This window comes from Triticum aestivum, chromosome 7B (genome assembly GCF_018294505.1).
Source record: "Triticum aestivum cultivar Chinese Spring chromosome 7B, IWGSC CS RefSeq v2.1, whole genome shotgun sequence".
Lineage (NCBI taxonomy): Eukaryota > Viridiplantae > Streptophyta > Magnoliopsida > Poales > Poaceae > Triticum > Triticum aestivum.
The window spans coordinates 674,769,075-674,786,918 of NC_057813.1; positions in this window are offsets into that span (position 1 = coordinate 674,769,075).

Here is a 17,844-nt window from a genome sequence, read left to right on the forward strand (position 1 = left end):
GCATGACAAGATAAGCATAGCATCATCAAGAAGGCATGTTTGTGTAACAAACCAAGTCAAGAACAAGTCCATAGCATCCAAGGATCAACTATAGTAACCTTGGCCAAATTGAATAACAAGTAAACAATCTGCCAGGAAACATTTCAAAGCAAAAGTAGAGCACGAAAATGACATGCTAGACTACTCCATAATTGCAACCAAGGGCATGAATGGATAGACAATAACCACATGTTCAAAACACCCTTACTGAAGTATCTCAAAATATGCATGGATCTCTGTGTAGCATCATGTTTACATGGCATCAAAATAACAGCAGAACAGGGACTAAAATCAGCAATATCACGAAGCCTAGTTTGCATGCTTGTGCTAGTCACCACATTGATCACGAAAACACATGGTAAGCACCTCTGTAAAGAAGACATTGCATAGATCAAAACACATGTAGACATCAACCTCATAGGATGCACACATCAATCATGGCAAAAATGACAAATGAGCTCGTTCTGATAACAGACAGCAGAAAACATCATGAAGCACTCTTACAACAATGATTCAGGCATCTAGATGACCTCAAATTAATATGATGCAATGGAATGAAATGATGTACTCGTTGAGGCGAACAATTTGACATATTACACGCACGAAACGAAGCTACGGATGCAGAGATACGGGATGACGAACATGGCATAAAAATTACTGAAATCCGGGGACTTAGTGGAATTTTACCTCCGGGAAAAGTCAACCCGGGACGGAGGGATCCGGGACGGCACGGTACAGGACGGGGACGAGGGCGTCTGGATGAGATCCCGGTGGATCTCATCTACCTTCTTCTTCGGTGAGGGCGGCGGCGAACTCCGGCGAGGAGGAGGCCGGAGCAGGCACGGGAGGACGGCGGGGCACCGGGGACGCTGGATCCGCGGCGAGGCGGCACGGCTGCCGGCGAGGAGGGCCGGTGGAGAGCCGGCGCGAGGCGGCAGTGGCCATGCGGGCGGCCCGAGGAGGGCGGCGGCGGCGGCCATGCGGGCGGCCGGAGGAGGGCGGCACCGGCCGGCGGAGAGGAGGCGGCGGAGGCCATGCGGGAGGCGAGGAGGTGGCCAGTTCGCGGCTGCGGTGTCCAGCGGCCGACACGAGCGGGCGGTGGCGGCGCGCCGCGGCGGAGGCGGCGGCCGACGCGAGGTTCGGCGCGGGGAGCCGGCGACGGGCGAGGTCGGGGTCCGGCGAGGCGCTCGGGCCGGCGGCGGGAGGCTGCGGGCCTCGGGCGCCCAGATCGGGCCCGGGCGGGCCGCGGTCGGGCCCCAGCGGGCTGCGGCGGCGCAAGGCGACACATGGCGGTGGCGGATTCGCTGCGGGGCAGCGGGCGGACATGTCCGGTCCGATCCGGACGTGTCCGGCGGCGGAGACGAGCGGGGCTAGGGTTAGGGGCGATTTTCATCCGCGAATTTCGGGGGGAGGGGCTTATTTATAGATTTCTGGGAGCTAGGAGAGTCCAAATGAGGAGCGGTTTTCGCCCACACGATTGTGATCAAACGACCGAGAGCATGGAGGGGAGTTAGATGGGTTTTGGGCCACTTTGGAAGGGGTGTTGGGCTGCAAAGAGAAGGGGGCTTTACGGTTACCCGGTTAACCGTTGGAGTACCAAACGAACTCCAAATGACACGAAACTTGACAGGCGGTCTACCGGTGCTATACCAAGGCCACTTGGCAAGCCTCGATCCATTTTGAGAATGTTTAACACCCACTCACGAAAAGAGAGAAGAGGGAGTCGCTGGAGGACATAGGAGCGCCGGATTGCAAAACGGACAACGGGGAAAAGGCTCGGATGCATGAGACGAACACGTATGCAAAATGAGATGCATATGATGACATGGTAAAATGCAGCACGCAAGCAAATGACATGGCAACGACGACGAATAACTGGCGGACACCTGGCGCATCGAATCCAGGGCGTTACACCTGTGCCCCCCTTCGCTCTCCTCCGAAGGCACAAACTCCAAAATTTTGACTAACACGGGATCCGGCGTGGTCTCAGGGAGGGGGGCCTGACACCGTATCAGTTTTGCTTGCGCTATCCACTCCTGTCCAAGGGATAGCTGGTTAAAAGGCAAACCCATGATAAATAAATGGACAATATGTCCGGACACAGGGCTACTTACTTGAGTATCCGGGCGATTGTAGCTTAGGCCGGCGTCCTCGGTCAAGTCCGGACGCATCTCTTGCGATCCGAAGAACAGTTTGTACATCTCCGCGGGTGTCAAACCCATGAAGTGTTGGAGAGCTCGTGGCCCCTCCGGATTAAATTCCCACAGGCGGAGGGGGCGACGTTTGCAGGGTAGAAGGCGCCGGATCAGCATAACTTGTGCCACTACGACCAGATTAATCTCCCTTTCTTGGAGGCCTCGAATCCGGTCCTGCAACAGGGGTACGTCTTTGGACGGCCCCCAGTTAAGCCCCTTGTTGACCCATGACGCCAGCCGTTGTGGAGGGCCCGAGCGGAAGATGGGCGGCGGCTTCTGCCTGCTGCCCCTTGGAGGCAATTGGCATATCATGTTGTGGTCTTGCGTAGGTAAGAAACGTTCTTGCTAGAAACCCATAGCAGCCACGTAAAACATGCAACAACAATTAGAGGACGTCTAACTTGTTTTTGCAGGGTATGCTATGTGATGTGATATGGCCGAGAAGAATGTGATGAATGATATGTAATGTATGAGATTGATCATGTTCTTGTAATAGGATTCACGACTTGCATGTCGATGAGTATGACAACCGGCAGGAGCCATAGGAGTTGTCTTTATTTTTTGTATGACCTGCGTGTCATTGAAGAACGCCATGTAAACTACTTTACTTTATTGCTAAACGCGTTAGTCATAGAAGTAGAAGTAGTCGTTGGCGTGACAACTTCATGAAGACACGATGATGGAGATCATGATGATGGAGATCATGGTGTCATGCCGGTGACAAGATGATCATGGAGCCCCGAAGATGGAGATCAATGGAGCTATATGATATTGGCCATATCATGTCACAACTATATAATTGCATGTGATGTTTATTATGTTTATGCATCTTGTTTACTTAGGACGACGGTAGTAAATAAGATGATCCCTTACAAAATTTCAAGAAGTGTTCTCCCCTAACTGTGCACCGTTGCTACAGTTCGTCGCTTCTAAGCACCACGTGATGATCGGGTGTGATGGATTCTTACGTTCACATACAACGGGTGTAAGACAATTTTACACAGCGAAAACACTTAGGGTTAACTTGATGAGCCTAGCATGTGCAGACATGGCCTCGGAACACGGAGACCGAAAGGTCGAGCATGAGTCGTATAGTAGATACGATCAACATGAAGATGTTCACCGATGATGACTAGTCCGTCTCACGTGATGATCGGACACGGCCTAGTTGACTCGGATCATGTGATCACTTAGATGACCAGAGGGATGTCTATCTAAGTGGGAGTTCATAAGATGAACTTAATTATCCTGAACATAGTCAAAAGACCTTTTGCAAATTATGTCGTAAGCTCGCGCTTTAGTTCCACTGTTTAGATATGTTCCTAGAGAAAATATAGTTGAAAGTTGATAGTAGCGATTATGCGATCAGTAGAAAGCTTATGTCCTTAATGCACCGCTCAGTGTGCTGAACCCCAACGTCGTTTGTCGATGTTGCGAACATCGGACATACACGTTTTGATAACTACGTGATAGTTCAATAAAATGGTTTAAGTAGAGGCACCAAAGACGTTTTCGAAACGTCGCGGAACATATGAGATGTTTCGAGGGCTGAAATTGGGATTTCAGGCTCGTGCCCACGTCAAGAGGTATAAGACCTCCGACGATTTTCTTAGCCTGCAAACTAAGGGAGAAAAGCTCAATCGTTGAGCTTGTGCTCAGATTGTCTGAGCACAACAATCACTTGAATCGAGTGGGAGTTGATCCTCCAGATGAGATAGTGATGTTTCCCCAAAGTCATTTCCACCAAGCTGCTAGAGCTTCGTGATTAACTATAACATATCAGGGATAGATATGATGATCCTTGAAATATTCATGATGTTTGACACCGCGAAAGTAGAAATCAAGAAGGAGCATCAATTGTTGATGGTTGGTGAAACCACTAGTTTCAAGAAGGGCAAGGGAACAAAGGGATACTTCATGAAACGGCAATTCAGCTGCTGCTCTAGTGAAGAAACCCAAGGTTGACCCAAACCCGAGACTAAGTGCTTCTGTAATAAGGGGAACAACCACTGGAGCAGCATTACCCTAGATACTTGGTAGATGAGAAGGCTGGCAAGGTCGATAGAAGTATATTGGATATACATTATGTTAATGTGTACTTTACTAGTACTCCTAGTAGCACCAGGGTATTGGATACCGGTTCGGTTGCTAAGTGTTAGTAACTCGAAATAAAAGCTACGGAATAAACGGAGACTAGCTAAAGGTGAGCTGACGATATATGTTGGAAGTGTTTCCAAGGTTGATATGATCAAGCATCGCACGCTCCCTCTACCACCGAGATTGGTGTTTGCGTTGAGCATAGACATGATTGGATTATGTCTATCGCAATACGGTTATTCATTTAAAGAGAATAATGGTTACTCTATTTTTGAATAATACCTTCAATGGTCTTGCACCTAAAGGAATGGTTTATTGAATCTCGGTCGTAGTGATAGACATTTTCATGCCAAAAGATATAAGATAGTAATGATAGTACCACTTACTTGTGGCACTGCCATGTAAGTCATAATGGTATAAAACGCATGAAGAAGCTCCATGTTGATGGATCTTTGGACTCACTCGTTTTTGAAAAGTTTGAGACATGCGAACCATGTCTATTGGTGTATATGCATGAAGAAACTCCATGCAAATGGATCGTTCGGACTCACTTGATTTTGAATCACTTGAGATATGCAAATCATACCACATGGGCAAGATGACTGAAAAGCCTCATTTTCAGTAAGATGGAACAAGATAGCAACTTGTTGGAAGTAACACATTTTGATGTGTGCAGTCGAATGAGTGCTGAGGCATGCAGTGAATATCATTATGTTCTTACTTCACAGATGATTCGAGTAAATGTTGAGTATATTTACTTGATGAAACACAAGTCTGAATTATTGAATGGTTCAAGTAATTTCAGAGTGAAGTAGCAGATCATTGTGACAAGAGGATAAAATGTCTATGATATGATCATAGAGATGAATATCTGAGTTACGAGTTTTGGCACACAATTAAGACATTGTGGAAATTGTTTCGCAATTAATACCGCCTGGAACACCATAATGTGATGGTGTGTCCGAACATCATAGTTGCACCCTATTGGATATGGTGCGTACCATGATGTCTCTTATCGAATTACCACTATCGTTCATGGGTTAGGCATTAGAGACAACCACATTCACTTTAAATAGGGCACCACGTAATTCCGATGAGATGACACCGTATGAATTATGGTTTAGAGAAACCTAAGTTGTCGTTTCTTAAAAGTTTGGGGCTGCGACGCTTATATGAAAAAGTTTCAGGTTGATAAGCTCGAACCCAAAGCGGATAAAATGCATCTTCATAGGAAACCCAAAACAGTTGGGTATACCTCCTAATTCAGATCCGAAAGCAATATGGATTGTTTCTAGAATCGGGTCCTTTCTCGAGGAAAAGTTTCTCTCGAAAGAATTGAGTGGGAGGATGGTGGAGACTTGATGAGGTTATTGAACCGTCTCTTCAACTAGTGTGTGACAGGGCACAGGGAGTTGTTCCTGTGGCACCTACACCAATTGAAGTGGAAGCTTATGATATTGATCATGAAACTTCGGATCAAGTCACTCCCAAACCTCGTAGGATGACAAGGATGCGTACTACTTCAGAGTGGTACGTAATCCTGTCTTGAAGGTCATGTTGCTAGACAACAATGAACCTACGAGCTATGGAGAAGCGATGGTGGGCCCGGATTCCGATAAATGGCTTGAGGCCATAAAATCCGAGAGAGGATCCATGTATGAAAACAAAGTGTAGACTTTGGCAGAACGGCTCGATGGTCGTAAGGCTAATGAGTACAGATGGATTTCAAAAGGAAGACGGACAATGATGGTAAATGTCACCATTAAGAAAGCTCGACTTGTCGTTAAGATGTTTTCCGACAAGTTCAAGGAGTTGACTACGATGAGATTTTCTCACTCGTAGCGATGCTAAGAGTCTGTTGGAATTATATTAGCGATTACTGCATTATTTATGAAATCTTGCAGATAGGATGTCAAAACATTGTTTCCTCGACGATTTTAATGAGGAAAGGTTGTATGTGATACAACCGGAAGGTTTTGTCAATCCCGAAAGATGCTAATAAGTATGCAAAGCTCCAGCAATCCTTCTAAGGACTGGAGTGAGCATCTCGGAGTTGGAATGTATGCTTTGATGATGATCAAAATTTTGGGTTTGTACAAAGTTTATGAGAAACTTGTATTTCCAAAGAAGTGAGTGGGAGCACTATAGAATTTCTGATGAGTATATGTTGTTGACATATTGTTGATCAGAAATGACGTAGAATTTCTGGAAAGCATATAGGGTTATTTTGAAAGTGTTTTTCAATGGAAAGCCTGGATTAAGCTACTTGAACATTGAGCATCAAGATCTATAAGGATAGATCAAAATGCTTAATAATACTTTCAAATGAGCACATACCTTGACATGATCTTGAAGGTGTTCAAGATGGACCAGTCAAAGAAGGAGTTCTTGCCTGAGTTGTAAGGTACGAAGTTAAGACTTAAAGCTCGACCACGGCAGAATAGAGAGAAAGGACGAAGGTCGTCCCCTATGCTTAAGACGTAGGCTCTTCAGTATGCTATGCTGTGTACCGCACCTGAAGTGTGCCTTGCCATGAGTCAGTCAAGGGGTACAAGAGTGATCCAAGAATGGCTCACAGGACAGCGGTCAAAGTTATCCTTAGTAACTAGTGGACTAAGGAATTTTCTCGATTATGGAGGTGGTAAAAGAGTTCGTCGTAAAGGTTACGACGATGCAAGCTTGACACCTATCCGGATAGCTCTGAGTAGAGAGACCGGATACATATAATGGAGCAATAATTTAGAATAGCTCCAAGTAGAACAGTTGTTTGGAATAGCTCCAAATAGAGCGTGGTAGCTGCATCTAGGAGATGACATAGAGATTTGTAAAGCACACACGGATCTGAAAGGTTCAGACCCGTTGACTAAAACCTCTCTCACAAGCAACATGATCAAACATAAAACTCATTGAGTGTTAATCACATAGTGATGTGAACTAGACTACTGACTCTAGTAAACTCTTGGGTATTAGTCACATGGCGATGTGACCTGTGAGTGTTAATCACATGGCGATGTGAACTAGATTATTGACTCTAGTGCAAGTGGGAGACTGTTGGAAATATGCCCTAGAGGCAATAATAAAAGTATTATTATTATATTTCCTTGTTCATGATAATTGTCTTTTATTCATGCTATAACTGTATTATCCGGAAATCGTAATACACGTGTGAATACATAGACCACAATATGTCCCTAGTGAGCCTCTAGTTGACTAGCTCGTTGTGATCAACAGATAGTCATGGTTTCCTGGCTATGGACATTGGATGTCGTTGATAACGGGATCACATCATTAGGAGAATGATGTGATGGACAAGACCCAATCCTAAGACTAGCACAAAAGATCGTGTAGTTCATTTGCTAGAGCTTTGCCAATGTCAAGTATCTCTTCCTTTGACCATGAGATCGTGTAACTCCTGGATACCGTAGGAGTGCTTTGGGTGTATCAAACGTCACAACGTAACTGGGTGACTATAAAGGTGCACTACAGGTATCTCCGAAAGTATCTATTGTTTATGCGGATCGAGACTGGGATTTGTCACTCCGTGTAAACGGAGAGGTATCTCTGGGCCCACTCGGTAGGACATCATCATATGCGCAATGTGACCAAGGAGTTGATCACGGGATGATGTGTTACGGAACGAGTAAAGTGACTTGCCGGTAACGAGATTGAACAAGGTATAGGATACCGACGATCGAATCTCGGGCAAGTAAATACCGCTAGACAAAGGGAATTGTATACGGGATCGATTGAGTCCTTGACATCGTGGTTCATCCGATGAGATCATCGTGGAACATGTGGGAGCCAACATGGGTATCCAGATCCCGCTGTTGGTTATTGACCGGAGAACGTCTCGGTCATGTCTGCATGTCTCCCGAACCCGTAGGGTCTACACACTTAAGGTTCGATGACGCTAGGGTTATAAAGGAAGCTTGTATGTGGTTACCGAATGTTGTTCGGAGTCCCGGATGAGATCCCGGACGTCACGAGGAGTTCCGGAATGGTCCGGAGGTAAAGATTTATATATAGGAAGTCCTGTTTCGGCCATCGGGACAAGTTTCGGGGTCATCGGTATTGTACCGGGACCACCGGAAGGGTCCCGGGGGCCCACCGGGTGGGGCCACCTGCCCCGGGGGGCCACATGGGCTGTAGGGGGTGCGCCTTGGCCTACATGGGCCAAGGGCACCAGCCCCAAGAGGCCCATGCGCCTAGGGAACCCTAGAGGGAAGAGTCCTCAAGGGGGAAGGCACCTCCGAGGTGCCTTGGGGAGGATGGACTCCTCCCCCCCTCTTGGCCGCACCCCTTTCTTGGAGTAAGGGGCAAGGCTGCGCCTCCCCCCTCTCCCTTGCCCCTATATATAGTGGAGGGGAGGGAGGGCATCCATACCTGAGCCCTTGGCGCCTCCCTCCCTCCCGTGACACCTCCTCCTCTCCCGTAGGTGCTTGGCGAAGCCCTGCAGGATTGCCACGCTCCTCCATCACCACCACGCTGTTGTGCTGCTGCTGGATGGAGTCTTCCTCAACCTCTCCCTCTCTCCTTGCTGGATCAAGGCGTGGGAGACATCGTCGAGCTGTACGTGTGTTGAACGCGGAGGTGCCGTCCGTTCGGCACTAGGATCATCGGTGATCTGAATCACGACGAGTACGACTCCATCAACCCCGTTCACTTGAACGCTTCCGCTTAGCAATCTACAAGGGTATGTAGATGCACTCTCCTTCTACTCGTAGCTGGTTTCTCCATAGATAGATCTTGGTGACGCGTAGGAAAATTTTGAATTTCTGCTACGTTCCCCAACACGATGATATAGAACCACTCATGTTGCCACGAGCCGAGCTCCTCCTGAAAAGAGCCCTCGGGCCATGGAGCATCGGCCCTCTTGCTTATTACCGCCCCGCCGCACTCTGCCTGACGCCCCTCAATTATCTTCGACTCCACGTTGAAGGTTTTGAGCCACTAGCCGAAGTGAGGGGTAGTGCGGAGGAAGGCTTCACAAACGACAATGTATGATGAGATGTGGAGGATGGACTCCGGAGCCAAGTCATGGAATTCCAGCCCATAGTAAAACATGAGCCCCCTCACGAAGGGATCCATCGGGAAGCCTAAACCCCGACGGAGGTGAGACACGAACACGACGCTCTCGCCGGGCTCGGGAGTAGGAATAACTTGCCCTCGGGCAGGCATCCTATGCGAAATCTCGTAGGTCAAGTACCTGGCGTCTCTCAGGTTTAGCACGTCTTCTTCCGTGATGGAAGAGGGCATCCACCAGCCTCGTAGGTCGGAGCCGGACATTGTCGAAGGTCGAAGGTACCCGAATCTGGAGCCCTGGGTGTTGGAACTCAGGAGCGAGGGGCGGATTTGATTGAGGATTGAAGAAAAAGAATAGGCCTTGGTCTCATTATAAAGAGGAAGAATACCAAGAGCCGTCCCCGTGACCGTTTGGAACCCGCCTTCGATGGAGGGGGCGTGGTAACGGGCGCGGTTGGGTTACCCACGTCCGTATTTATGAGAATCCCAGAATAAGGGGAACACGATCTCTGCCTCGACAAGACGTGCCAAGGAAACCACTTTGCTAAACGTGCTGAGGTGGTACAATAAAAACAATTCGAGTAAAGGCTTGGTAGTGGTGTGACGTCACGCCACAAAATGTCAGTAGATTGAACTTGTGTAAATATTATTCTCTCTACGGTGGTATGTGGAATTTATTTTGCAGAGCCGGATAGTATCCTAGTGTTCACAATCTTCTATAAATTATTCGGAGGAGGAACCCGCCTTGCAATGCCGAAGACAATATGCGCTCCGGACTCGTCGTTATTGAAGCCTGGTACAGGGGCTACTGAGGGAGTCCTGGACTAGGGGGTGTCCGGATAGCCAAACTATCATCATCAGCCGGACTCCAAGACTATGAAGATACAAGATTGAAGACTTCGTCCCGTGTCCGGATGGGACTTTCCTTGGCGTGGAAGGCAAGCTTGGTGATACGGATATGTAGATCTCCTACCATTGTAACTGACTCTGTGTAACCCTAGCCCTCTCCGGTATCTATATAAACCGGATGGCTTTCGTCCATAGGATGAACAACAATCATACCATAGGCTAGCTTCTAGGGTTTAGCCTCCTTGATCTCGTGGTAGATCTACTCTTGTAACACACATCATCAATATTAATCAAGCAGGACGTAGGGTTTTACCTCCATCAAGAGGGCCCGAACCTGGGTAAAACGTCGTGTCCCTTGTCTCCTGCTACCATCCGCCTAGACGCACAGTTCGGGACCCCCTACCCGAGATCCGCCGGTTTTGACACCGACAAGTACCATAATTGATGCATTGAAAGCAGATTGGAACCAAGATTGATATTTTTTTACGTGGCAATATAAAGATTGGGGCGAGCTGTTGCAAAAAAAGGCTAAAAGTATGTTATATACGTATTGACAAATAATCTGACCGGTTGGGCCCGCCCGTCAGGTGCCAATGCACGCTGACTAGGACGAGCCCGACTGAAAGCACAAGTGCTCCCTGGATGATTTTGGTAATTAATGTCAACATATTTCTTGTTGAACTAATACTCTTAAGTTCAATAATGGAGTGGCATGGACTAGAGGATGTGGAACCCCTTCAAGATGCTAAGGACAAATGATTGGCTCAAGCTCAAAGCACAATACTCTACATTTTACTTTTTAGTGATTCAAGATCACATTGAGTCCATAGGAAAGCCAATACTATTAAGAGGGGATGAGGTGTTGCTTAATGACTTGCTTGCTCAAAGTGCTTAGTGATATGCTCCAAAGCCCTCAACTACTTTCTCACATCCACATATGTCCCAAACCAAAAAGTCAAACTCGGCCCTACCGAAACTCTCTATCCGGCGCCACCGAGTTCTCTTGACATAGCCACTGCCACAAACCCCAATCAAGTCGGTCTCACCGAGATGGGCTTGCAAACTCTCTGTTGCCTATTGCAATAATTTTAGTCCCACCGAGGTATGCAATCAGTCCCACCGAGTTTGCCTGGCCAATTTTCTGTTTCACTTATTACCGAAACCGTTCCCACCGAGTTTGTGTAATCGGTCAAACCGAGTTGAGGCTTTACTCTAAGCCTAGCACATCGGTCCTACCGAGTTGATCATATCGGTCCCACCGAAATACCTGACGGTCACATTATGAACTAAATCGGTCTGACCGAGTTTCAGGATTCGCTCCCACCGAGTTTGGTAAGTTGTGTGTAATGGTTAGATTTTGTGTGGAGGCTATATATACCCCTCCACCCACTCTTAATTCGTGGAGAGAGCCATCAGAACATGCCTACACTTCCAACGTACATTTTTTGAGAGAGAACCACCTACACTTGTGTTGAGGTCAAGATACTCCATTCCTACCACATAATTCTTGTTCTCTAGACTTCCCCAAGTTGCTTTCCACTCAAATCTTCCTTTCACCAAATCCAAATCCTGTGGGAGGGAATTGAGTGTTGGGGAGACTATCATTTGAAGCACAAGAGCAAGGAGTTCATCATCAACACACCATTTGTTACTTCTTGGAGAGTGGTGTCTCCTAGATTGGCTAGGTGTCACTTGGGAGCCTCCGTCAAAATTGTGGAGTTGAACCAAGGAGTTTGTAAGGGAAAGGAGATCGCCTACTTCGTGAAGATCTAACCTAGTGAGGCAAGTCCTTCGTGGGCGACGGCCATGGTGGGATAGACAAGGTTGCTTCTGTTGGGGAATGTAGCAGAAATTCAAAATTTTCAACGCATCACCAAGATCAATCTATGGAGAGACTAGCAACGAGAGAGAGAGAGGGAGTGCATCTTCATACCCTTGAAAATCGCGATGCGGAAGCGTTACAAGAACGCGGTCAGTGGAGTTGTACACGAAGCGATTCAGATCGCGGCCGAACCCGATCTAAGCACCGAAGAACGGTGCCTCCGCGTTCAACACACGTGCAGCCCGGTGACGTCTCCCATGCCTTGATCCAGCAAGGAGAGAAGGAGAGGTTGAGGAAGACTCCGTCCAGCAGGAGCACAACGGCATGGTGGTGATGGAGGAGCGTGGCACTCCAGCAGGGCTTCGCCAAGCACTGCGAGAGACAAGGAGGGAGAGGGGTAGGGCTGCGCCAGGAGAGAGGAAAAACTCATGTGTTGGGCAGCCCCAAAACACCACTATATATAGGGGAAGGGGAGAGGGGCCAGCCCCCTCCAGATCCCATCTAGAGGGGAGGGGAGGCGGCCAGGAGGGGGTGACTTGCCCCCCAAGCAAGGTGGAGGCGCCCCCCTCCCCTAGTGTTTTCAACCCTAGGCGCCTTGGGCCCTTGGAGAGGGGCGCACCAGCCCACTAGGGTCTGGTTCCCTCCCATATTCAGCCCATTAAGCCCCCCGGGGCAGGTGGCCCCACCCGGTGGACCTCCGGACACCTTTCGGTGGTCCCGGTACAATACAGATAACCCCCAAAACTATTCCAGTGACTGAAACTGGACTTCCCATATATAAATCTTTGCCTCCGGACCAATCCGGAACTCCTCATGACATCCGGGATCTCATCCGGGACTCCGAACAACATTCGGTAACCACATACAAACTTCCTTTATAACCCTAGCGTCATCGAACCTTAAGTGTGTAGACCCTACGGGTTCGGGAATCATGCAGACATGACCGAGACAGCTCTCTGGCCAATAACCAACAACGGGATCTGGATACCCATGTTGGCTCCCACATGTTCCACGATGATCTCATTGGATGAACCACGATGTCAAGTATTCAAGCAATCCCGTATACAATTCCCTTTGTCAATCGGTACGTTACTTGCCCGAGATTCGATCGTCGGTATCCCAATACCTCGTTCAATCTCGTTACCGGCAAGTCACTTTACTCGTTCCGTAATGCATGATCCCGTGACTAACTACTTAGTCACATTGAGCTCATTATGATGATGCATTACCGAGTGGGCCCAGAGATACCTCTCCGTCATACGGAGTGACAAATCCCAGTCTCGATTCTTGCCAACCCAACAGACACTTTCAGAGATACCTGTAGTGTACCTTTATAGTCACCCAGTTACGTTGTGAAGTTTGGTATACCCAAAGCACTCTTACGGTATCCGGGAGTTACACAATCTCATGGTCTAAGGAAATGGTACTTGACATTAGAAAAGCTTTAGCAAACGAACTACACGATCTTGTGCTATGCTTAGGATTGGGTCTTGTCCATCACATCATTCTCCTAATGATGTGATCCCGTTATCAATGACATCCAATGTCCATGGTCAGGAAACCATGACCATCTGTTGATCAATGAGCTAGTCAACTAGAGGCTCACTAGGGACATGTTGTGGTCTATGTATTCACACATGTATTGCAGTTTCTGGTCAATACAATTATAGCATGAACAATAGACAATTATCATGAACAAGGAAATATAATAATAACCATTTTATTATTGCCTCTAGGGCATATTTCCAGCAGTCTCCCACTTGCACTAGAGTCAATAATCTAGTTCACATCACTATGTGATTGCAACGAGTCCAACACCCATTGGGTTTGATCATATCTTGCTTGTGAGAGAGGTTATTTGTCAACCGGTCTGAATCTTTCAGATCCGTGTGTGCTTTACAAATCTCTATGTCATCTCCTAGATGCAACTACCACGCGCTATTTGGAGCTTTTCCAAATAACTATTCTACTATACAAATCCGGTATACTACTCAGAGTCATCCAGATTAGTGTCAAAGTTTGCATCGGCGTAACCCTTTACGACGAACTCTTTTACCACCTCCATAATCGAGAAAATTCCGTAGTCCACTAGTTAATAAGGAAATGTTTGACCGCTGTCTTGTGATCCATTCCTGGATCATTCTTGTACCCCTTGACTGACTCATGGCAAGGCACACTTCAAGTGCGGTACACAGCATAGCATACTATAGAGCCTACATCTAAAGCATAGGGGACGACCTTCATCCTTTCTCTCTATTCTGCCGTGGTCAGGTCTTGAGTCTTACTCAATACTCACACCTTATAACGCAGCCAAGAACTCCTTCTTTGCCGATCTATTTTGAACTACTTCAAAATCTTGTCACGGTGTGTGTTCATTTGAAAGTATTATTAAGCGTTTTTGATCTATCCTTATAGATCTTGATGCTCAATGTTCAATTAGCTTAATCCAGGTTTTCCATTGAAAAACACTTTTCGAATACCCTATATGCTTTCTAGAAATTCTATATCATTTCTGATGAACAATACGTCAACAACATATAGTCATTAGAAATTCTATAGTGCTCCCACTCACTTCTTTGGAAATACAAGTTTCTCATAAATTTTGTATAAACCCAAAATCTTTGATCATCTCATCAAAGCATACATTCCAACTCTGAGATGCTTACTCCAGTCCTTCTAAGGATTGCTGGAGTTTTGCATACTTGTTAGCATCTTTTAGGATTGCTGGTGGGTTCCCTAGCCACAAGTGGTGCCCAACAGGGAGTGACGAAGCAGCCTTTGCCAAGGCATGTGCTTCAAAGTTTGCCTCCCTGTTTTCAAACTGAAAGGTAATGTTTACAAAATCTGTAGCTCTATCTCTAATCTCATTCAAAACTAAAGCATAAGAAGAGGAACTCTAAACTCCGTTGACGTCTTGAATAACTTGCAAGCAATCAGACGCTATTATCGCATGTGTCAGAATCAAGTCTTGCGCTAGGGCAAGAGCCTCATTGCATGCTTGAGCTTCAAGGCATGGGGTGTCGACTAGCCCATCAAATACCACCACAGAGGCTCCAAGGTAGTTGCCGTTTTGATCCCTGCAAACAGTTGCTGAAGCTCCCATCGCACCTTGGCGGGAAATAGCACCATCAACATTGATTTTTGCTGCGTTTACTCCAGGTGGAATCCATCTATGAGCTCTCGGTTTCGCAGCCTGTGGCTGTCTCACCGGGGTCCTTGTGGTAGCAATTTCCAAATCCTGCAAGTATCTGTTAACAAAGCATATCGTTGACATGGGACTTTGAAACTCATCATCATGTATCGCTCTTTGTCGAGCCCACCATATTGACCACATAGTGATCAGAACTCTCGCAAGGTCATGTTGGTTCATCGTATCAAACAACTAGAACAACCCATGTCTCTAAAACCTATCCCGCCCATGTTTTTTGGTTCAAACATCGTCTTCCATGACACCCAAGCAGGCTTCCTCTGACCTTGTCTGCTTCCCCACCAAAACTTCCGAAGACGGCTATTTATATGTTCACTGAGGCCTTGAGGTAATTTGAAACAGGACATTGAATATGTCGGAATAGTTTGTGCATCGGATTTAATTAACACTTCTTTCTCCCCTGCTGATAAGCACTTCTCCATCCAGCCTTGGATATGTTTCCAGATCATATCCTTCAAATATCTGAAACTTCCTTCCTTACTCTTGCCTACATCCGTGGGTAGGCCCAAATATTTCTCTGAAAGCGACTCATTCTGAACATCCAAGACATTTTTTATCTCATTTCTAGTGGCTTCTGGGATGCCCTTACTGAAATAGATTGATGATTTATACGTGTTAATTTTCTGCCCCGAGGCATCACAGTAAGTTCTTGAGAGGTCCCGGACTCGAGCTGCACTTTCACCATTGGCTTCGAAAAACAAAAGACTATCGTCTGCAAAAAGGAGATGGTTAATGGCCAGTGTTGTATCTGCAACAGAAAGTCCTCGAACATCAGCACCTTGGTCTTTCAACAAGCATGATAGGCCTTCTGTCGCCAACAGAAATAGATACGGGGAGATCGGATCCCCCTGCCTCATTCCCCTTGTGGAGCTGAAATCTTGCAAACTTCCCTCGTTGAACAATACCGAAAAGGATACTGAAGTGACGCACCTCATTACCGTTTCTATAAATCGTGGACTGATGCCAAGTTTCAACATAACTGCTTTAAGGTATGAACACTCCAAGTTGTCATACGCTTTCATCATGTCCAACTTCAGGGCCACAAATCTATTTGCTTTGACTCTCCTGGTTTTCATATAGTGAAGACACTCATAAGCAGCTATAAAATTATCTGTGATAGCCGTCCGGGCACAAAGGTCGACTGCTCTACAGAAATTATCTCGGGAAGAATGATCTTCAGCCTGTTTGCTAAGACCTTTGATGCAATATTGTAGATCACATTGCAAAGACTTAGGGGTATCAGATTTTTTTTTGAGACAAACTGCAAAGCTTTATTACGTCGTCACAATATTCACATGGACGAAATCAAGATAGTTGGGCTGGCCAAACCAAACATGGCGGCCAACCCCGAGAGATAAAGCGTGCTTTGCTAGTTTGTGAGCCTCGATATTCGAGCTCCTAAATTCATGAAGTATATTACAAGCCTCAAATTCAAACCTATGTTGTATAATTTCATGCACAATTGCCCCGTAGCTTCCTTTGTTTTGCTGTTGGATGTCGTCGATGGCCACTTTGCAATCAGAAGCAACATGTACCCTTCTGACATATATGTCATCTGCCAACGCCAGAGCCTCCCTGATTGCGAGCATCTCCAAGGTGCCGGGATCTGAAAGATGGGAGAAAACCACTGCCGAAGCTCCCAAGAAAGCTCCATCTTGGTCTCTGCAGATTGCTCCCGCTGCACCTCGCACCCGGACTACTGCGGCATCTACATTGATCTTGACCATCCCCAATGGTGGTGCAATCCAGTGATTAACTCGATTTTGTGGCGCCCTGACGCCAGCCACACCCGGCTTCTAAAGAGCCCTGAGTTCTGCTATGTAGGAATTTACGAACCCATTGATGGCATAAGGTGTTTGGAAGATATCCTCGTACATTGCCTTCCTTCGAGCACCCCACAACGCCCATAGGGTGATGACAAAGACAAGGAAATCATCTTGGTTGAGCGCTTCATGCATGACGAACAACCATCTTTTTGCGTTTTCCTCTATGCATGTGCTCATTTTGTCAAGGATCGCCTCTGAAGACAGTGCCCAAGTGCTCCTAGAGACCGAACAGTCCACTAGAGCATGGCGCCAGGTGTCAACAACCCCACAAAGACAGCAAGCTCATGAAGTTGACATATTTCGATGATGGAGTAGTGCTGCTGTGGGGACAAAATGCTTGGCGAGCCTCCATAAGAAGAATTTCAGCTTTGAGGGAACCTTGATCCGCCACAATTCGGTCCAACCCTGGTCAGCACCTAGGGAGTCGGAAGAGGACCCATCTTCATACAACCATGCCTCGTGACTTAGCTTTGTTCGATGGATCATCTGGTACGCCGATCGCACAGAAAACATGCCCTTCCTCTCCTCGGACCAAGCCCAAAAGTCGTCGGTATGACGTGTACAAAGGGGTATTTGCAATATGGCTGCTACATCTATTGGTAAAAACACCGTCCGGACCAGATCCTCCTTCCAGGATGATGAAGTATGGTCTATCAACTCAGCCACTCTCATCGGTGGATCTTGAACTAGAGAAGTGATCGGCCTCTTCATGTTTGGTCTCGGCAACCAATTATCCTCCCATATATTTGTCGTTTCATCGTCTCCAATTCTGCGCACCAGCCCCTG